At 36.9% G+C, this 24,069-nt stretch overlaps 1 protein-coding gene and 1 pseudogene across 7 annotated transcripts in view; both read left to right on the forward strand.

Annotated features, from left to right (window-relative positions):
- Positions 1-24,069, forward strand: part of DCLK1 (doublecortin like kinase 1) — a 312,702-nt gene that overhangs the window by 78,424 nt on the left and 210,209 nt on the right. The window lies entirely within an intron of this gene.
- Positions 1,925-2,040, forward strand: LOC120610715 (uncharacterized; annotated as a pseudogene).

The raw sequence follows: 24,069 nt of genomic DNA on the forward strand, positions 1-24,069 counted from the left end.
CAGGGAGGGAAACCTTCGCCACTTGACGATGTGAATATGGTTGAACACTGAGCTGATCTGAGTTGGTTATTCGAGCCGGATGATTCGGGAGGTTTGGCAGTTGAGGAGTCATTGCTGCTTTCATTCTGATGTGTTGAAGAACAGAAGATTCTCTGGAGATTTTGATGACCAGATAGGCAAAAAATGAATCCTTAAAGATTAAGCAAATGTGAGCTGTAAGGATTAGTGTCAAAGCAAAGGATATTATCTTTTCCCCTTTTTCTCAAATATCTATTTATTTTGTAGTAAATAACATGAAATGAAATAGGATATACTTTCCCATTAAACACATTTAGTGTTTGAGTGGAGTGAGATGTGTTTCTGCCTCCGTAGCATCATGTCTTGGTGACCGAGGTATTGTTACGGATGACCAGCAAAATGTTGTGCTCACAGGCCAAGTCTGGAGGTTTAACTTTTTTTTTTTAATCTCTTCGGCACTCCTCTCTCTGACTGGTTCTTACCTAGTTCACTAGACCAGCTGGTTATCTGTCCTCCAGCATCTTTCAGTCCTCAGGGCCTGACATGTTCCTGATAGGCAGGAGACACTCAGTAAATGTTGAAATGAAATGAAATTAATTGGTTTAATCACAAGGGACACTGGTCAAGATGGCAAACACCAGTGGCAAACCCCGCATTTGAAGGGAAGCTCCAACCTCATGCATAATGGAGGAAGGGATTAACTTAATCCTTGGATACAAGGGAAAGCATATTTAAAAAACAAATGAAATAATGAGGCCTAATCTTCACGTGTCAAGACTGTCTCAATGGGTAGATTTTATGGCTGATAAAGGAATTGGCACTGGGATTCTTAAGGGTTGTGAAACAAATTATGATTTTGTCATTTTCTGAGGTTGGTCGATCCATATTCAATGGGTTAGAAGCAATGTTAAAGTTAAAATCTATTCTTCCTGATTCTCACTGTTGATTTTAATTTCTGCTACACCATTGTTGTTCAAGTTCTGCAAGAATTTAATATCTATCAGTGAACATCAGATTTGTATGCTGGGCCTGTGTTGAGACCTCTCTGCATTCATGGGCTTATTTTAACTCCTGTCTGATATTAAGTATCCAGATATTTGAGGTTGACTAAGAAATCCTATTTTTCTCTACTGTACAGATTTAATTATTTAAAAGCTGTTATTAAAGAGTCAGCTATTCATGGGCCAAAAGAATCTAATGATGACACCAGATATGTGGTGAATTTTTATTCAATTATAAAGTGAAAGTTTATCAGTGTTTTAAAGACAGTAATCACCAATTATGTGCTGGAGCTGGCATGTACCAGCTTGCTAGTGGTGACTGTTAAAATTTCAAGAATTTTCCGAGTCAGTTGCTAACCAATCGGTAGCTTGAAATCGGCCGTAGGTTTCACGGTGGGAGTATTTACACCATGGAAATCAGCGGTGCTGCAAATCAGATTCCCTACCTCCCCACTTTCCCACCCAGAAAGCCAGTTGTGAAACATTTATCATCTTTCCATCGGTATAAGTCCTATTTTTATTAAATGATTTTTTAAGTCAAGCATAATATATTAGAGCGCTTATGATTTATTTTCATTATGACAGCTCTACCATTATTGCCACTTTTGTGTCTTTCCATAACCAATTTCTTAAAGGTAAGGATTATACATGTAACAACAAAAAAAACTTTTTAAAAATCACGAATAATTTTTAAATTAAATAAATTAGAAAACTGAATAATTTATCAAATTTGGGGTCATCTTTAATGTAAGAAAGTAATAGATGATTAAGGAAAGAAAACATGAATTTTCATTTAATATTTAAATAGTAATTAGTCGGACATGGTTCCATAGTGTAGCGGTTAGCACGTCTGCTTTACACGCAGAAGGTCCTGGGTTCGCACCCCAGTGGAGCCACGGTCCATGGTCTACGTCCATGCCACCCTGAACAAGCCCGATGTCTAATCTCGGAAGCTAAGCGGAGTTGAGCCTGGTTAGTACTTGGATGGGAGACCACCTGGGAAGACCAGGTGCTGTAGGCATAAATAATAACAAAAATAAAAATAACAAAAAAATAAATAGTAATTGGCAAAGAGTTCTGTTAGATCACATGAGACAGCCAGGCAACTGTGTTAGAGAAGTTGGAAGATTAAAAAGTAGGATGGACAAAGAATTGAAAAGTTTATTTTAGAAAATAATACTTTGGTGGAAGGGATCTAATATCAACCAGATTCTCACAGTGCATTAAATGTCTCCTGAAAGTTTGCTAGATGCTTCAGATATTCAGCTACTCTTTCAGGTTACTGGAGTTTGGAGATGGATTGGCAAATTCCTAGAAAATAATCAGAATATGCTCATGTTTCTTAAGCAACCACACTTGCTTGAAACGGTCAAGTGCAATACAGAACAATCTAAAATAATGCATAGTCTCTTCAACCCAGTGCCTTATAATCAGCCAGCCCAGACAACAATGGCTTCCTCTTTCTGCAGTGTTTTGTTACATTTTCTTGGGCTTGCTATTGTCTTTAAGAAGTGTCGTGTAGGAAGATAAGTTGCAAAGTGCATGGAAGTTATGAGACAGAGTTTAAAGGAGAGGGTAGAAACAGAATGGGGTAAGAGATGGAGATAGAGTAAATGGCTGAGTAGGAAATTATACGTGAAACCGTCCACTTCCCCTCCTCCACTTCCAGCCCCACTACCCTGCTGAATAGATTTACAAAGCCGGTCTGTTTCCAGAGCAGGAGTCCTGAGAACTTTGAAGTGATTGCCCACAGGTGTTGTGACCCCTGGCTTACAAATGCTAAAGAATAACACAGGCATAAACTTGAACGCAGTGACGGGTCTTGAGCATCACAGACAAAGAAAGAAAGAAGTTGGCTTTCCCAAGAGCACATGGCACAGCTCACCACGAGTAAAGCTGAAACTGCAGTCTCTTATTTCCCAACTTACTGCTGTTTCTGGTGTCTTGTGCTTGTACATCACTGAATTTAATGTACGCTATCATTTTTTAAGTCTAGAAATACCTTGGAAATTATTATTGAATTGTGAGACATCCTACCAAATGTCTCTTTTGGGGTCAAAACCCCACTGCTGTGAGAGAAATGCAAGACTGAGAATATACAGTCTTTATCCACAGTGGAATATTCTGTCAGAAAGTCAAAATGCAATGTATATTCCTTAAACATACAAAGGGAAATATAAACAGAATTACTACACATCAAGTAAATAATATCGTCTTCAAGTATATATTAAGATATATAGTAATTGTTGATTTTCCAAGCAATATAAAAAGAATATTTTATTAGTTTATTTCTGAGGCTAACATGCAAAATAGTCTCAAGAACTTTACCAATAAAAGTATGTTTCCTGGTTAAGGATTTCCGGTTTTAGCCCATATCCAGTGCTGAATGTATCAGCTGGCTCCAGCTCAGCTAACCTGGAAGGATTAGCCGGAGAGAAGCATGAGTTTAGCAGTGGGACCTGGACTTGAGCTGCTCATGCAAAAATGTCTGTGGTTCTGGCAGCCCCCTCTGTAGGTAGATGTGGCCGTCTTCTCATCTGACAACTGATTTTCAGGCATGTAAACTTGATTCTTGCTTTACTAACTTGACTACCACTGCCGGCTTTTTTGTGCCATATTTATGGGTTTAGAATTTCACATTTCCATTTCCTTCTATTGGTCTGTTCTCATTAGTCCCAGTCCTTCTCCCTGAAGTTAGTAATTTCATATATTTTAAGTCAGAAATTACTAAAAATAGGAATGAAAAATCATTAACTTGAAAGGAATGGGGTCATCACACGCTCTCCTGTGGGCTCTGAGTCTTGGATTTCTCTGTTAAGCAATTTGATGCACCACTTTGTAGAATGTCCCACTTAATTTTCCTTGGTGTCACCTGTCCTTCATGTACTCTGTACTGGGACAGTCATCAGATTTTCAAGCAAATGGTTAATAAAATTTCAAACTACTGATTTCTTTTTTGGCTTCTACAAGAATGCGATTTATGGATCTGGCAATGCCACAAAGTCATGGAAGTATTCTAAGAATGTGCTAGATTTAGCATTGTCTGTTAAACCACAGTCATAAAATTATCACTGTTCAGGCACTCCTTGGCTGAGTATGCTATAATTTGCATTAATTTAGGTGCTATTGAATGATTAGAGAACTATAAAAATCCATTAAACTCACTTTGGCAATTTGCATCGTGACATTTAAGTTAGTCACATGTTTCTAACTAAATGTTAGGCCACAAAAAAATATGTGTTTTCTACTGTAAACTTCCTGGGCAAAGAGGGAAACTCTTATTAATGTGCTTGAATTTTTATTCTTTAAATTTTTTTTCTGAAACATTTATATGTATGCTGAAGTACCTAGAGGAAAGCATACCGATGTCGGCAATTCACTTTGTTGGATTTTGGATGGATAGAGCCATGGCTAGAAGGTTAGATAGTCATGAGACCAGTTAGGTATTCATGGTAAATGTCAGTGGCAGAACTTAAGTGTTAAGTAAGCAGCTATTCACTATAAAAAATCTTTCAACTTTATGCAATATGTTTGATAATTTCCAAAATAGGATTTTGGAAAAAAATCATTAATATCCCTACTTGGCTTAAGAAAGAGAATATTATTCCTGCCTCTGAAACCAGCTTAATTTTACTGCAAAGAATATATTCTAATTTGTAACAAAGTGATAAATGCATGTACTTAGAAATCAGATCCTACTAAAAGACTGATTACAAAGCAAAGGATTTGCTTGTCCCACCTTTCCATGAAAGTCTTGTTACCTCGACTTTCATTTAAAAACAAAAAACCAAAAAACTATTTTGGATATTTACCTTCATTATTGCTTTAAAATATGCTTATTCTGTTATTCCTTGATTTATCAAGTTTTGATATTGTTTTTGACTTTTTTGATAAACGCGGATTTATCTTACTTATAGTGTCTTCAATTTCCCTCCCTCGCTAATAGTTATTAAGTAGTAGTCAGCATGTACGTTGCACTGCTGAGTCATGTAGTATAGTATTATTATTTCATGTGTTATACGATTTGCTGTTTTTGCTTGGAGTTATTTATTAGTTCATTTTTTAAAATTTGCTTAATTTTCTCTGTACCTTTCCAAGTGCTTCTGAGGTATGTTAAACACCAAGCGAATGATTTTTCATATGCTTAAATGCATCAGAGTATCTACTGATTCCATTCCTTTTGGAAATTTTTCTTGGAAGCACCTGTTCTCTTCTTCACTAGATCACGCCCAGCTCTTGGCCTTCTGCGCCACCATCATGCCCTGCACAGTTTTCTCATGCCTTCCCCTCCTCTCGAGCTTGTAATTCTATAATGAAATGGATGTAAAAGAAACTACCTAAATATATGCTTTTATGGAAGAAAGTGAATAACTAATCTCAATAATTGAATATTAGACCACATTAAATGTATTTGAAAGATTTCTCACCAGAACTCAGAGAAAAAGTTAATGAAAATGGAATAGAATCAACAAAATGTTTTTATTGACTTCATGCTTTGACTTCATTTAAAATGAATGACTGAGTTTCGTTACAGTCCCCTTTTCTTCTTAAAGATGCAGAACACATGGCCCCATTAGATGCCTACTTGACGTCTCTTTAATGAGGGACTTTAGTGAAAGCCTCTGGCTTGGCAGAGTTGTCCTTAATAGTTGGTCGTGTTTTATGGACTTGTGGCTATTTATGCCTTTGGTAAATGATCACAACGTTGTTATTTGAACATTTTCTCTCTCCAGTATTTTTGAGAAGCACTAGGAGTCACCCAGTTGTCAGTCATTGTCAAAGGTAAGCACATACATAGAAGAACAATGGATATTACTTTGGATAGGAGGTAGGGAGTGAGGCTGGGTAATGGCGACTTTCTAAGGCTAGGTGACATTTACAAATTTGGCTACTAGTTTCTCACCCAATAAGTAAATATTCCTTAAATCAGGTTAAAATAAAAAGAAAGGAAATATGAAAGTAATTTTATTCATACCTTATTTTGTGCGATATATATAGACAGACATAATTTAACATGCATGTTTGAGAAAGTATGGATATGCTTGGAAATGGCTGTGACACAGTCACATAATAACTGTCTCAGTTAGTATATAAAACTGGACAAAATGCTAAATGTTCCATCATTTCTGACGCATGCCTGTTTTTGTATGTCACCATCCCATTTGGGAGTGAAGACCTGAGTCACTGAAGCAAAGCTTTGACTTCACACTTTGATCACGGCCCCTATCTGTTCAGTTCTTGGTTTGAATTGTTCCAGCCATGGAAGAGCACAGAGGCCAAGGCATTGTTTCCCTTGCTTTTATTTTAAAAAGAGGGGGAAGAAGAGAGAAAATAAGTAAAATCTTTATAGGTGGAGTCATCTCTGAAAGAGTATGTTTACATATTCTTATATTTTTTCTAATGTGTAATTCTTAAAGATACAGTTTATCGTATTAGAAGCTAAAATGTGAAATGTATATTTATATAAAATTTAATTATAGTGAATGGACTTAAGTATAGGGGTGTGTGTGTGTGTGTGTGTGTGAGAGAGAGAGAGAGAGAGAGAGAGAGAGAGAGAGAGAGAGAGAGAGAGAAAGACAGAGAGAGAGGCACCATTAATAAACTCAGTAGCCACATAGATTAAAGATAGCGTTCAAAATATTTAGGAACCTAGAATAAAATATAATTCTCTTTTAAATATTCTGGCATCTAGAATAAAAAAACAGCTTAATATATTTAGCTTCCTTTTTAAAGTACAATGGATGTGACAAAACAATCTAACTATTACTAATGTCTGAAACAATCTCACCGAAGGCGGTGGAGGATAAAAGTGCTCACTTAAGTGACTTTGGAAATGAGTGGACTGTAAGGTTGAAGGCAAAGAGACTGTACATAAACACTGTCCTGTAGTTGATAAAGTTGTTTCCCAGGGGAATATAGGTTAACAATTCTAAAACAGCTATACATATGTACTGGAACTGAGCAGTTAGGTTAGTGGATGGCAGATGATGGGAACCAGGTTCTCACTGTTGGAATTTTACACGTAAGCAAGGGAGCAGGCTAAAATGACCCAGTGGTTACGGACTAGCGTTGGAGATATCAGTATAACTCATATTGAGCTTAATGTGGATGTAGATCATTACCTGTAGAAATAAAGATGTGTATATACATGGGTTAGTATCACATCTATATTTCCTTGTTCTATCAGTTGAGAAGGCTGAGAAGCAGCAACACCCTAGCCACAATGAGTACATCTAGTGCTCAGATCTTGTTTTTTAATACCATCCTCCAGTAAAAGGAACCAGGGACCCTTGGAGAAATGGCTGATTCTAGTACTGGAGCAAGAAGTATACAAGATGAGCCTGAGGCATCTTATAGGGCCAGAAAGTAAAGAAGTGTTCAAACTAATAAAACAAATAAACCCACAATAATGGAGATTAGTCAGAGGGACATAAGAGCCAGCTGCAAGAATTCTCAATGGCCAAATTGGAATAATTTGAGCAACATATTAAATAAAGAAGTATAAAATAAACATCTATGAGTCCATACTGATATAATTGATTGAATAAATAAATAAGTGGGGATGAGGAGACAAATCTTCCATGCAGAAGAATTTTAAAAGTTTTCTGAATTCTGCCCTCAAGGAGGCTGAGCATAACTTTCACTCCTTTAGTGTGGGCTGCACATGGCGACTTCTTCCAAAGACGACGACATTGAAAGGGGAATAAAGATTAATGTTATGGTTAAGAAGCTTGGCAAAAAGGCATAAATCATGTTGATAATATGCACTTGATATAATGTGATATGTAGGGTACTGTATCTGCGTGGTCTTTCTCCCCCAAACCCATAGCCATAGTCTAATCATGAGAAAAACAAGTATCTGTCCAGTAAGCCTCAAAACTATCAAAGTCATCAAAAACAAGAAAAGTCTAAGAAACTACCATAGCCAAAGGAAGCCTAAGGAGACATGACAACAAAGTATAATGTGGTATCATGGATCAGATCTTGGAAGAGAAAAAGTAAATAAGGTAAAAACTAAAGAAATCTGAATAAAGTATATAGACTTTAGTTAAAAACTTTGGCTCATTCATTGCAATACTAATGCAAAACATAATACTAATATTATGGGAGTGGGGTATATAGGAATTCTGTTCTATCTTTGCATTTTCTATAGATCTAAAACTGTTCTGAAAATGAAGTTTATTATTTTTTTTTTCAAAGGTAGGTGATTGGATGCTTCCAGCAAAAATCAAACTAATAAGCAATGGATAGACATGTTTAGTTTACATGTGAGACTCCTCTCATTTAAAACTAGTAAAAGCTGTTAAAGATTATTAGGGAAATCCCATCTAGAAAATTCCAAGGTTCCAATACATGGAAATCCCTTCTAGATATTCACTCTTCCGAAAATACCATTGGTACAATAACGAAGTGATTTAAATTTTGTCATTTTGCCAAACCGAGGAGTTAGGAGGAGTCTCTAGTTTTATCAAAATAACTTTGGTACCTCAATCTAATTGATAGGATAAACTTAAAGAAAAGTTACTATGTTATATAAATATCTGCTACTTAGTAGTTCCATCTCAATTTTAAGTTTATGGCAAATAATATATGCATGATTAGACACTTGAATTGAGAAACATTTTGCTAGTAAATGATTCACTTTATTTAGCAATATGTTTACAGTTCTCAGTCATACCTTTAGGATTTTGTAATATAAAATTAGGTCTTTGTTTCACTGAGTCCAAGATCATTTTTGGCCTTGTAGCTTGTTTTAAAGCTGGAAGAGGAATGTACATGTGTGCATACACGCATACATGCTAACCTTGACTATGCAACACTATAAACCAAGAAAATCAACAAAAATTTAAATTAAAAGGGAATTTTTAAAAGATACTGTTTGCCTCACTGGTTTTGCTCTAAAAGAAAGCGGTGCTGGGGGAAAAAAAATCACTGATGTTCACACATTTTGAAGAGTGTGAATTTTATTCACCAATTGCTTTTTATACCAGAGGGCCAGCTGCTGCCTTTTGGAAGAGTGAAACATTTCAGCCAGAATTGTCTGCAGCCAAGTATAGCTCTAAAGGCAGAAGGAATTTTACCAGATTATGTCCTTTGATTTTCACAGATTTCGTTAGAAGATCTGGCAATGGGTTGCAATTTCACACTCCAGAAATACGTGGTTGGCCAAGAGTTATTTCTGGAGTTTTCTTTTAAAGCCTATCTGTTTTTGAGATTCTCTGCGTTCCTACATCAAATTCTCTAGCCATTCATTACCTGAAGTGAGATATTTATACCTTTTTAAATTAAGTCACTTTTAAAGTTGAAAATTGCATTTTCTAGAATAGCGAAAGACCAGAAGCCAGTCAAATGTCTGAAAGGGCTCTCCGCTGGCAGCACCTTGACTGATGACATGACTGCTACGTCATGTCAGTTACTTTCTCCCTTTACTGAATGTGGTGACGTGAGTTGGAAGATGTTAGACATAGTTCTGCCTACAGGGAATTCCTTTCTGAAATGGTGACTGAGATGCCTGGCTCTGGAGTCAGAGGGACTCCTGGCTGTGTCAGCCTGGGCATGTCTCCCTTAAGTTCTCTACCCCTCGGTGTCCTCACCTGCAGAATAAAGAGTAAAAATAGACTTAACGCACAGAGTTGTTTTTAGTATTAAATAAGGTGGCTTTGTACTGTGCTTCTCATAGTAAAAATTAAGTAAATGTCAGCTATTTTCATTATCATGCTGGCATTTATGTAAAACACATCAGGATCTACCTGAGGAGTGCCACCAGATAGAAGGCTTCTAAAAGATTGGCTGTGTGTTAGTTGCTCAGGAAGGCGTCCTGGAGAAGCCTCTGAGGCGCTGTGTTTCATTAAAGGAAAAATGAAGCTGAGAAATGCCACTGCTTGTTCGGACCTTGATCCTCCAGAAAGCTCTGTCCAACGGCCCTCAGCGTTTCATTTCTTACTTTTCTTCCCCAACAAGAGCTTGGCTCTGTAGCCCTTGCCACTGTGTCTGGCTGTTGGGATTCTCTGCCTCGTGTCAGGAAGGCCCACATTCCTTTAACGACTTAGCAAATATTTCGGGAAGACTCGGCCATCCCATGGCCCTGGGCCAAGGCTTGAGGGGCGTGGGTCGACCCATGGCCATGGCACGCTGCCTGCCTCCGTGGCCCCTCTGGGCCCTGTGTGTCACTAAGAGCCAGCTTAGCAAGGTGACTCCAGACAAGCCACCAAGCTTTTCTGGGGCCCGGCTTCCTCCTTCATAAGATGATGTTCGTGTTCTCCTGCCTCTCCATCATTCTCTCAGATTCAGTAAATTAAATGACAGTAAAACTAAATGACACAGTCAGCTGCCTTCAAGAGACTTTGCGTCTCCATGGGAGCTTGCTTTCTCTGTCACCTCAGGTTACAGGTCACTCTCTCTGAAAACTCTTAATGTATCTGTGGTACACAATTTTGTACTTTCCGTGTATATTTCAGTTCTTTTGATGTTTCATGAGCAGAAGCCTTATTTCCTCGGCAACACTGGAAGTTCTTTAAGAGTAGGGTTATCATATTTTACTTTCTTAAGAGGCCTTACCAAAAATGACATTCGAAATGGAAATAAAATTGTAATATTATAATTTATATATCTGATATAACATGTAACTTATAATTTATAATTGAAATTATCATTTTCTCTATAGTATATAGTGTTTAACATGTCTGAAATCATATAGCTTAACATGTGAGTGAAATATGATTCTATACACACATTAACACATACACACAAACATTCTAAAGCACATAAAAACAAGGAATCATTATTAAAATCTGTAGCAGATGGTGGTATAGTGTTATGTAGAAAATCATGATATTATTAGATTTGCCATTCAAGAATTCCAAGAAACAACATATCATTTTCATGGAAATAGCATCTATTTGGATAATATTATCTTTAAAAGTGTCAGCATGTGGCCAAGGAGAGAGAAGAGCCATATTCTCTCTACACCACCGTTATGTGGCACATAACTCAAATTGCCCTAAAATCCGTATTGACTATGACCACTGCTTTTCTAGGAATTAAAAGGATACATAAAAATAGTGGTATAGGTAACAACTCGATTTCTCCTTGCAACAATATGATAAAGAGACAGACAGACAGACAGAGAGACAGAGACAGAGACAGAGAAAGCAAAGATGGACATGTGGACCAGGTGGATGGGGAAAGAACAAAAGAGATACAGTAATGGACAAGGAGGCAGCGATGGGGGGTAGAGTTTCGCACTGCCCCTTGACATGTTGCTGATATTTTCATGGTCAAATAGGGGGTTTCAGCAAAGATGAAGCCGCAGTGATTCGATGCCCAGGTAAACACACGGCGTACTTGCGATGTGCCCTGCGTGTTGAGCCTTTTTGCTTTGCTAACTGGCTCCTTCTCTCTCCCTCTTCCTGAAATGGCACCTCACTAACTAAAACCTTTTATTTCAAAAGGTAAGCGGCAGCGGTGTGCTGGGACTCGTTCTCCCTGGCTCGTGGTAAATACACAGAAATTTGGTGAGCTGGTCATTAATGTGGGCAGCTTGACATCAGCCACGGTGCGGTATATACACTTTGGAAATCGGCAGAGGATTGCTCCCCTCCCCTAGAGCTAGTTGACCAACATATCGAAGAGAGAGGACTTGGCTGGATAAAATTTGCATGAAACTCATTTTGTTTTCTTGCTCATTCTTATGTGCGATTGGTCTCATGACACCTTTCAAAATTTAGGGAATAGAATTGATCATCGGGCCAATTTTACAATTCAAAAAAGTGTGCAGATCCAAGGTCCAAATACTTGCACTTGGTATTTAACATCGAAAGCCTACTTCCAGGAGAGCGTCTCGGGGAAAACTGGATGAATTGAAGAGAACCGACTTCGGTTATTTCAGAATTAAAAACGAAGGTACAGAAAAGTATATTGTGCTGGAGTTACTCATATTTATTTGTATGCGAGAATATGTTTCATACCTTGGTTGTGGTGATGGTATTAGAGGCATACGCACAGGTCCAACCTCATCAGGATGCATACATTAAATGTGTTTAATATTTTCTATATCAATTATACTTCAATAAAGCTAAAAAGAGGCTTATTTATGCTTAAATCAAACTCAAAATGCTAATGTTAATAGGCAGTAACTTAAACATTCTTATTTAACTACTGTTGATTCCATTTTGGATGGAAGCAACCAAGAAACTTCTATTATCCTCCCTTCCATTTGTTTCTTTTCATCCTTACAATTACTAATATACGTAATACTTCTTTATATCATGGAGCTTAATTTGTTTTAAAATTTTATATTCATGACTTCGATGATAATATTTTGAATTGGATTTAAATTAACTCTCTTGTTCGCCGGTGGCCATTCCTGGACCAAAACCATTTGCCTCCTGGCTCTGCTTTCTCCATGATGTCTCACATAATTTAAAAGATGCTCAGTTGCTCATTTACTTATTAAGCTTATATTAGTTTCAGGAAATCTTCAAAATACTTTATATTTGAGAAAGGTTCATATTTTAAAATAAGACTAACAGTTATTGAGCACCAACTCAGATAGGTTCTCTCTGTTCTCTCTAGGCATTTTATACACTTGGTTTTTCTAAAACTTCACAGTAATCCCGTAGGGCAGGTGTTATTACTCTCCCTTCACCCCACCCTCCTCCCCCGAAAAAAGTTAAGTTACTTGCTCAGGGTCACACCAATAAAAAGTGGCTTAATAAGTAGTTTAAACTGTTTGATTCCAAAGCTTATGTTCTTTATACTACACCAGGCTGCTGCCCATTTATTAGATGATTTTAATCTTCCTATTACCTAGTGAAGAATGCAGAGCAAAGATTATCACTGCTTTGCAGATTAAATTTTTTAGAAAGGCTTAGAGGCAATTAGTGACTTGACATGAGGTGGCTAGAAAGGCCTTTCTTCTGACTTCTTTTCCAGTGCTCCTCCCCAGATGGCCAAAATATGAGAGCAATAACAAAATGAAATGAGGTCATTATATCTGACTTAATGTGAAACTTTAGTAAGACATTATTTCAAACTCATAAAAGCTTCAGGATTGAATACAAACTGTATATAAGCGTCTTTAAGTGGTTTATATTTCAAAAGCAAGAGTGTAGGCCAACAAAGAACTCTTCAGTCTCTGTTTGTGTCCGCGTCAACCAAAATATACTTGGCACACAGTGTGGTGTCCTCGTCGACCCTGTCGTTTATGGGAAATACCCGATTCTCAGCCATCCAATCGCCCTGTGGTACTGGGCCCCAGCTGCTGCCTTAGGAAAAAGGGGATGTTTCGTTTTTGTGTTTTTGTTACAAGGAACTTTTAGTCACCCGTTTACACCTTGTGTTTGCAATCAAGGGAGGCAGGAAAATGGAGAAGAGGCAAAACGTAAAAGATATCAAAAGAGCATTTGGGGGGGTTAGGGGAAGGGCAGAACTGTGAGGGGCCCCACCCCGCTTTCCTTTCCTGGTGTGCTTCAGGGGATCATTAGAAAAGGGGCCTGTCCCTTCCCAGGAGCATGACAGGCCAAATTGAAGGCCATTTAGCCTATATCCTTCTAAACTGCCAGCCGATGGAGGGTTTTGGTGAGAAAATCAGTGATGAGAGCCGCATAGGAATTTCAAATTTCCTTCTTTCTAATTATAAAAGTTGTAGTAGATGCTTAGACTTAAGAGAAAAACTGTCTTTTAGAAACATGGTACCTAATTTCCAGCTGACATCCCACTGTGGGGTTCTGAAACAGCCCGAACAGCGGGAGAAAGATTAATTAGTGGTTTAGAAGGGACCCGCCCCCCAGACCTGCTGCTTCCCTTTGTTCTCCCCACTTCTGGTTGTCCTGTTGGGCTGCACATCCAGCCTGATCCTTGGCTTCTGACCCCTCACATCTAACAGGCGGGGAGCAAGGAGCAGGCGGTGCTGTTCTGACAGAAGGAAGAGCAGCTAGACTGTGAGAGGCCACATGCAAAGCTGTTCTTCGTACCAGGCGAGGTGACAACCACAAATTTCAACAACAACAAAAGATAGCAGGGAAAGCAAGCGATTACACTATGCAGTTTCACACTACCCCGTTATCAGCACCCACCATTAAATGATCATCTATTTATATCGCTAGCAATAAGACCAGAGTGACAAAATTCATCTTTACAACTTAACAAGTCATAATTGTCTTAATTGTCTAATAAGAATAAGAAGCCGGCTCGTATTCTCAAATTTCTTACCAGGAAATAATTTAGGGCCTAGTAGCAATAAAATCATAGTACTGATCTTTTAAAAATGAATTCGATAACGTATACACGTGCATATGCACACATACACACATAATACATATTTTATATCCACGTTATTTATACGTTATCTAAATGAGCCCAGATCCCTTTGAAACCATCACCACTGCAGAGTTCAGGCTTCTCGCAGCCACCTTATAGAAAAGCAAAATATTTTCAAAGCTCATTTTTCCCTTTGGTTGACATTGGAACCGGTCCATGAGACTCACAAGAAAATTACTCTTTCATACTTTTATTTTTTAGCCTAACTGGAATTATCCAGTTTGATAGCACACATTGTTTGTTAATTTGATTTTGGCTGTTTTCCAAAGTTAAACACAGATTCAAAGGATAACTCACTGCTATTTAAGGTTTTGAGGAAATAAGCCCGGGCTGGGAAGGCCTCACACTCCAGAGATGGGGTTTGAGCGATCACGGTGGCATTGGGGACAGTGCAGTGGCGACCGTTTTGTACAGACTGTGGCGTGTTAGTGCTCATACGCTGATCACAAATAAGTCCTGTGGCTTTCGAGTCATACTTACAGAACACAGAGTAATATTTTTTCTTTAAGTGCAAAGGAACAGCACCTCCAGACACACAGAGGTGTGAAATAATAGGGGCTAGCAGGTGTTAGGAGAAGGTTGGCCTGACGAGAGCGTGTGAACGCACGACAAGACGCGCTCACTAGCTGCTGTGGTGCCCCAGGCCCCGCGATCAGCTGCAGGTAGAAAATCTGAGGAAAGAGGTGGAAAGAATTGTCACCTGAGGTAGCAGCCTGGCTTCGCGCAAGTCTCACATGCAGCAGGCTGGCTGCCTGGGCTGCTCACTGTAGATGGGGTGGTTTCCTGGGCTGGTCGCTGCAGCTCATGGGTCAGAGCTCCATTTTTATATATGTTTTAGCCATTGTTTGCCTACATAGTCAGTCTGCCCCTGGGTCTGTCTGTCTGTCTTTTTCCATTGCATTTCCCAGTGTCCTGCACTGAAGCAGGCAATATTCGTTGAATGTGTATCTAATATTGTTCCATTACCTTAAATTTTTTTTATCAGTGTTTTTATTACCTTAAATTTAGTGGACTCTAACATTTAACATTAAAAGGTATATTAAATGCTCTTTTAATGTTACATGTTAGGGTCTACTAAACAAAACAACTGCATATTACTGTTATCTGCGTATAGGCAGAATACCAATTATCTTAAAGAACCTGATTTTGAGACACAACCATAGCAAAAGGAGAAGCATAAGAGACATAGAAAGCTGTTAGGAGGCCCCGGTTCTCTATGGGGCCACCAGAGTTTGGTTATAAGTTTATCTCCATTGTATATTGGAATCTAACAGAAGAATAAGAGTTGCTAATAAAATTTGCATTTCCAGAAACATTTTTAGGCATTCATGTGTTTAGGGATAGCTTCGTTCCATTTTCTTATTGCAGAAATATTGCCCGAGCACCTCCTCCATGCCAGGCATTGTCATGTGCTTACGCAAATTGTTAAATTTCCTGTCACCCCCACATAACCTGGGCGACAAAAATGATTAGCCTTGTTTTATAGTTGTGGTTCAGAAAGGTTAAGTAACTTGCCCAAGATAACACAGCCAGCCCTCCATTGAACTAAAGCATTGATCCAGATCTATAAATGCAGAGGCCAGGATCTCTTTCATTGACTTAAAGGTGCTTGGTAATGGAGCACAGCCAGAGGAGGCTTCACCTATTCACAATCTTGCACTTGTGGACTGAGGCAGAGTATTAAACAAGCACTAGATTTTTTATTATTTTATGTATCAAATTAAAAAATGTGCTCATCTGAAACATACCATCAAGCTATACGATTCATATTCAAACATTTAAGAGTTACTAGGTAACCAAAAATGTTTTGCTTTATTTCTTTTCCCTGTTTCTTTCAAACAAACACTGAATGAAGATGGTACTTAACCATTAGGGGACTGTATCTTACTTTGTTTACGTTTAGGGGAAAGTACATCTCTAAAAGCAAACATTCAGCTCCAAAGCTACCTTTCTCATCAGAGAAAAGCTTCCTTGTTTTCCCCTGTAAAGTTTTTCCATTCCTCAGTCTGCCTTTGAGTTTCTGCTTAAACGCAAGTGACAATGGCCGACTCCCTTTCTCCAGCAAGCCCAGAATAAATCATCTTTCTTTTCTCATTTAATTGGTCTTCCTTTAGTTCCACACCAGACTCTGCAGCCATGGCACCAGCAATCATTTGGGGAAAACGGACATCTATTAAATAGCCACACAACTAAATGTGTAACTATCATTGTGACTGATGTTATGCAGGAAACGTACCTGGGACTGTCAGAATGTAGAATAGAGTCGTGGCCTGGCTAGGAGGTCAGGAAGGCGATTCATGAGCTGAGGACTGAAGGGGTAGGTGTCACGTGGGTCAAGAGAAGGTGAGCGTTTCCTGGGCGGGGGGCACAGCATGTGCACATGCAAGAGGCGGCAAAGCAAACAGAGAGAACGGATGTCAGTGTGGGTGGAGCAGGCTGAGCAGGCTGCCGCACAGGAAGCCGGAGAGGTCACAAATGTGGACAGTAAGAGGCCCTGAGAAGGAGCGAAGCGAAACCATTGAGCATCTAAGTGATGTAGTCATAGCAGCATTTCAGACCAGCCTGGAGTCACCACCGGGGCTGTTTGGAGAATCATAGCAAATGATCTCTTTTGAACTTAACCAAACATGGAATAATAATTTCACCATGCAGTGTGATTTTAGAGAAATCAAATCTGAATCTCATGGGATTTATTCATTACAAACTGCTACTAAGCTGCTTTTTTATACAGGCAATAGGTTAGTCCACAAGAAATGCAAATTACATCTCATAAAAATTTAAGAAAACTTGGAAACTGAAAAACAAATCTTTGAAAACATCAACTTAATTAACTTAAAAATCAAATATCATCCATACTGCTACAGTTATCAACAGGAAGTAGGTAGTTGTTTGCCCCAGCTAATGTATTAGGTAAAGAAATACGTATGTCATATGTAGAAATCTGTGGTGCCTTAAATATTTTACTCACCTGCTCTGTGTGGACCCCAGAGCTACAGCAGTTATCTCGGAGAGTGAGCAGTTGGCACATTCATCCCCAATAGGCACATGTTAAAACTATAAAACTTATTCCCTCCTCCAAAGTTCTGTAATATTTCTGAGTTCATGTCTTAGCGATACATTTCTAATTTCATTGCATTTTGTCTTATCACAGAGAATAATGCTATAGTGACAATCTCACTATGTGAAAATAATTGGAAACCTTAGATATTAGCCTTATTATTTTAGCTACTATTTGAAATTAGAAAATCAATAAAAGAATTTAAGGTTTTTAACAAGTAGATTTGATTTTGATAATTTAAAAATAGGTAGGTCTCTATATAGACATACCTTATTTGGGGTCAATGAAGCTAGAAAATATATTTCTCTCTAACATTATATTAATATATTATAAGCTAATATATTATTTCTAACAGTCAGATTAATTATCCTAGTTCATTATAACAATGCCTGAGAAGGTGTTGACTGAAGATATTCCTGCTCATATTGAATTTTGAGCAATTTTGCTTCCAAGGTAACTAGTTTATTGTCAGCAAAAGATGCACCCGAAACAGTACAAAATTATTTGCCAAAAATAATTGAATCTTACTGTAAAATGTGAATTGAAATGTTTCCCATAGCCCTAAAGCAAAAATTAAAAGAGGCTTACATTTCTTGGAGAATTGACTCCACTTAATAAACTCATAAAATGTATTTTAAACAAACATTTACGTGGCATAAAGTAAATGATTCATTTTAGGATGTCTCCACCATTTTGAAAGTTAACGTCTTAGGTGTAGTATAGAGCCGCTAAGGAAGAATTGACTAGACTTGCTTTCTCTAATGAATATATTACATACATGTTGAGAGTGAAATCTCCTTTCCCTCAGATTTGTAGAATTGGGTGTAGGTTGGATTGTGATTTGTTTTTGCATGTTTCACATTATTTGTGAAGGAAGTATTTGTTAATATAAAGTTCTTGACGTACTTGAGGACTTTTTCACATGGCCAGCGTTCAGGAATCACTGCTCTCGCATATTAAGAAAAACGAAGAGCTGACATGGTGTCCTTCCAACTTGGACAATGCCAGACTAGCACATTATTTCCTGCCCAATGTTAAAATTGTCAAAGAAAAACTCAAAACACAACCGCAATCTAACAGGCTTCATATTTTACTTGTAATCAGATATGTAATGTGAACTGATGTATAGGTAACGTGACAATTTCCTGTGAGTGAGCTTAAATTTTGGTAAATTTACCAACCGAATGGGTAGGAGTTTACAAAAGGAAAACTGTATCTCCTAATTCATTCCTTTCCCTCTCCTCTCTGCTCGGGCCCTAGTCATATCTGACTTATATTTTTTTATTAAATGTATTGCGGTGACATTGGTTAATATAACTATATAGGTTTCAAGTGTACAATTCAGTAATATATCATCTGTATATTGCATTGTGTGTTCACCACCCGAAGTCAAATCTCTTTGTCACCATGTATTTGACCCCCTTTACCCTTATCTACCTCCACTCTCCCCCACTTTCTCTCTAGTAACCACTAAACTGTTGTCCCTGTCCATGAGTCTCTGTTTATTTTTCTTGTTTGTTTGTTGCTTTCGGTTTCATATCTCCATATGTGGGACATAAAACTGACTTAGATTTTAAACTTGTAACAGTTGTCTCCATTCTCCACATTGCTGGCAGAATGATATTTTTGAAAACACATATTCCATCATGCCAGTTATGATTTTTTAAAAACATTTAAAACCTTAGTCATTGTGTTTAAAGCTTGTCCCCACGCATCTTTCTCATATTACTCCCTTTATCATCCTTAGTATGAGCTCTGCTGTAGAGCTAACCTGGTTAAACATGCCTTAGACCTTTGCCTCGTCTGGACCTAGCATGTACATGGAACTATACAATATGTGGCCTTCGGAGTTCTTTTACTTAGCATAATATTTTCACAGCTTGTTCATGTTGTAGTCTATATCTGTACTTTATTCCTTTTAATGGCTGAATAATATTCCATTGAATAAATTTACCTCATTTTGTTTATCTATTAATCACTTGATGGACATTCGGGTTGATTCTACCTTTTGGCTATTAGGAATTATGCTGTTATGAGCATTCATGTACAATTTTTATATGGCCATAGGTTTTCAGTTCTTTTGGGAATATACCTTTATTTTTTTCATGTGGATGTCCAATTGTCCCAGAACAATTTGTTGAAAAGATTGTTCTTCCCCCGCTTAGAATTGAGTCAGCACCTTTATTGAAAATCAGTTGACCATTAATGTGTGGGCTTATTTCTGGACTCTCAGTTCTGTGCCATTGATCTGTATGCTTCTCCTTATGCCTGTACTTTACTATGTTGATTGCTGTAGCTTTGTAGTAAGTTTTGAAATTGAGAATGTATCTCTACTTTTATTCTCATTTTCCAATATTGTTTTGGGCCCTTAAGTTTCTTGCATTTCCATAAGAATTTTAGAATCAATATGAAATTTCTGCAGAGAGAGAGAGAGAGAGGGAGGAAAGGAGGGAGGGAGCATGAGCTTGATGGCTATTGTATTGAATCTGTAGCTAATTTGAGGGAGTGCAGCCATCTTAACAAAACAATATTAAGTGTTCACTTAATGAATGAGCATTTATTTTGGTCTTTTAAAATTTCTTTCAATGATGTTACATAGTTTTCATTGTACAGGTCTTACACTTCTTTGGTAAAGTTTATTCTTAAGTATTTTATTCTTTTTAATATTAATGTAAATGGAATTGTCTCCTTTAGTTCATTTTTGGATTATTTATAGCTAGTTTAGAGAAATACAATTGATTTTGGATTTTGGATTTTCTGTATACAAAATCATATCATTTACGCATAGAGATTGCTTTATTTCTTCCTTTCCAATTCGAATGCCCTTCATATCTTTTTGTTAGCTAGTTGGTATCTAATTATTGTTAAATTGCTCTGGCTAACCTGAGCCTCCAGTTCAATGTCGTTTTATTGTAGCATTGATGAGATGCCCGTGGGAACTTAACTTTCGTTTATATCAGTCAGCGTATAGTAAAATTGGTTTTATTATCCATTGTTTCACTTCAGTTCCCAGAATGTATTGACATTGTTAAATTAGGACTTAGTGTGTTCATAAGGGATATTAGACTCAGTTTTCTTTTCTTGTGATAGCTATGTCTTGCTTTGATGTCAGGATAATACTGACCTCATAAAATGAGCTGAGAAGCATCCCCTTCTCTTCTGTTTTTTGAAAGAGTTCGTGTAGTATTGGTGTTAATTCTTAAATGTTTGGTAGAATTCCCTAGTGAAACTAACTAACTGGTCCTGATATTTCCTTGTGGGAAGTTTTTTTTTTATTACTAACTCATTCTCTTATAGGTCTAATAAGATTTACTGTTTCCTTGGTAGTGTATGTTTTCTAGGAATGTGTACCCTTTATCAGGTTTATCTAAGTTATTGGTATATAACTGTCCTTCATATCCTTTTATGATGCTTTTTATTTGTGAGGTAAAAAAAAAAAAAAAAGATAGCCTCTCTTTCTTTCCTGATTTTGAGACTTGTCTCTTTTTTTCTTGGTAAGTCTAGCTAGAGATTTGTCAATCGTGTCGATCTTTTCAAAGAATCAACTTGATTTCACTGATTTTCTCTATTTTAAAAAATTCTCTCATTTGTGTCCTCTCTGATTTTTATTATTGCTTCCCTTCTTTGTGCTTTGGGTTTAGTTTGCTCTTTTTTTTTAATTTTCTTTAAGTGGAAGGTTGGTTATTGATTGGAGATCTTCTTTTTAAGTATAGGCTTTTACATCTGTGATTTTTTTCCCCTAAGTATTGATTTAGTTCTATTTCATAGGTTTGCATTGTATTTTCATTTTCATTATTCTCAAACTATTTTCTAATTTCCATTGTGATTTCTTTTTCCCATTGGTTATTTAGGAACATATTGTTTAATTTCCATATATATGTAAATTTCCCAAATTTTCTTCTTTATTAATTCCTAAATTCATTTCAGTGTGATCAGAGAACATATTTCATATGATTTCAATTTCTATATACTTATTGAGGATTGTTTTTTGACCTAGAATATGGTCTATCCTAGAGAATATTTCATGTTCGTATTGAGAAGAATGTTTACTTTGCTTTTGTAGGGTGGAATGTATTATATAGGCCTGTTAGGTCTAGTTCTTTTATAGTATTCAAGTCTTCTATATTCTTTTTGATTTTCTGCCTAGTTGTTCTATGCATTATTGAAAGTAGGGTATTAAAATATATAATTATTGTTAATTGTCTATTTGTACCTTCGATTCTGTTTATTTTGTATTTATGTAGTTTTGAGCTGTAGTCTTAGGTGGACACATGTTTATAATTGTCATATCTTTTTGGTGAATTGACCCCTTTATTATTATAAAACGTCCTTTTGGGGCTTTAAGAACAATTTTTTCTTTTAAGGATTATTTTGTCTGATGTTAGTGTAGCAACTGCAGTTCTCTTTTGGTGACTCTTGGCATCTTATATATTTTCTCATCTTTTTACTTTTAAACTGTTTATCTCTTTGGATCTAAAATGTGTCCCTTATACACAGCATATAGTTGGATCATGGCTTTTTAGTTCACTTATATGTAATGTAATTACTGATAAAATAGACTTTGTGTCTGCCATTTTGTATTTTAAATATATATTTAAAGTCTTATTTTTATTCTATTAGTCCATTACTGCCTTCTTTTATTTGAAATAAATATTTTCAAAATAGCATTTTTGACTTCCTTGTTTCTTTTACTGTGTTATTTAGTTATTTTTATAGTGGCTGCCCTGAGAAATACATTAATATTATCTTAACTTAAAGATAATAGTATTATCTTAATAAAAAATCTAGTTTGGGATAATGCCCAACCTATTTTTAATTCTGCACAGAAACTTTGCTTCAATATGACTATTTACCGACATCCTTCCTTTGTGCTATTATCATCATATAAATTACACGTTTATAAATATTAAGCCCATAAAGTTTTATAATTTTTGCTTTATGCAGTTGCATTTTGAATCAGATAGAAGAAAAGTGTTACAAACAAAACTGCATTTATACTGTCACTTTTATTTATATACTTTTATATTTACTTTGTTACCTAGTTCCCTTTGCCCACACTCCTGAATTCTTTATGTGGATTCGAGTTAATGTCTTCTGTCCTTTCATTTTAGCCCAAAGGACTCCCTTAGTATTTCTTTTAGGGCATGACTAGTGACAGAGTCTCTCAATTATTATTTATTTCTTTTTCTTTTTGGTTTTTTGAAGGATAGTTTTGCTGGATATAGAATTCTTAGTTGGCAGTTTTTTGTTTTTTGTTTTTTCCCCAGCACTTCAAATATGCCATGCCACTGCCTTCTGGTCTCCATTGTTTCTGATGAGAAGTCAGATGTTGCTACTAAATTAGATTTAAAAGGTCACTTTTCTCTCATTGCTTTTAAGAGCCTGTCTTTATGTGTGGCTTTTGACATGATGTGTCTGGATGTTGAAGTCCTAATTTTATCCTAGTTGGAATTTATTGAATTTTTTCGATATTCAGATCAAGTTTTTTAAAATCAACTTCGGGAAAATTTCAGCCATTATTTCTTCAAATATTGTTTCTGTGCCTATCTCTCTCTCTCCTCTCCTTCTTGGACTCCTGTGAGTGTCTGTTGGCGTGCTCGCTACGTCTCACAGGTCACTAAGGCTCTGTTCATTTTTTTATTTTATTTTTCATCTTTCTATTCCTAAGTTTGATCATTTCAGTTGACTTGGGGAGAAATGGATGGGAATAGGGCAAGAAAATACCATAATTTATGTTATTGTTTTTGTTTGTTCATTTATTTCTTTTTATGGAAGAGCCATTCCAGAAGTGCTTCCTCATATACTTTTTGAGCTCAACGGCTCTTCTCATAATGTTCTCAACCTAAAGATTGTGGTCATCCTTTATGAAAGTTATTCAATAATTATTTATTGAGCAGTACTATGAGCCATATATTGGGTCTGAAGATTACAACATACCTTTCACTGGATTTTAAAACTAGGTATTTCTTACATTAGTTCTTTTTACAGTTGTGCTAAATCCCAGGTAAGCCTCAGATTGGTAGCGAGGGCTAAAGGGTGAATGCCAGTACCTCGTACAGAGTGAGGGCTGCTTTAAGGGCAGCCAGATTAGGGAATGATCTGTGCCAGGCTCCCTGCTAGCCACGTTGAGAATATAAAATCACAGAAGCTCTGGGTTAGAAGAATACTTAAAATTCATCTACTGCAATAACTTAGGGTCATATTGGTAGTTTAACATAATAAATATTAAATGCCTTCTGTTCAACCCAAAGCTCTGTGCTAGGCACTGGAATTCACCACTGGGAACAAAATTTAAAAGCTGTGGAATTTGAAGGTTCCATTTAGTGAAGTGCTATTTACTGAAGCTTTATTCTAAAAGAACTTTGGATGATTCTTCCTTCCTTCCTTCAGCACTGAGACCTGTTAGTAAGGAAGGAATCATACTTGGGGAGTCATTAACCCTCCAGCTCAACTGGCAACCTTCAGAAAACACAGACTTAAAACACGCTGCAGAGGAGAGGTGGCATTTCACATTCCTAAAGAGATTTGGAGGATGTCATCATAATTAACCATCATTAACGTACCGAGTATCTGTTAAATACCAAAAGTAGCTGTTAAATACCAAAAGCTGGTAAATGAAAGAGACATCATCACTGCCCCATAGAGGAGTCACAATGAAATTTTAAAAAGTGT

This window comes from Pteropus medius, unplaced genomic scaffold, assembly GCF_902729225.1.
Source record: "Pteropus medius unplaced genomic scaffold, Ma_sr-lr_union100, whole genome shotgun sequence".
Lineage (NCBI taxonomy): Eukaryota > Metazoa > Chordata > Mammalia > Chiroptera > Pteropodidae > Pteropus > Pteropus medius.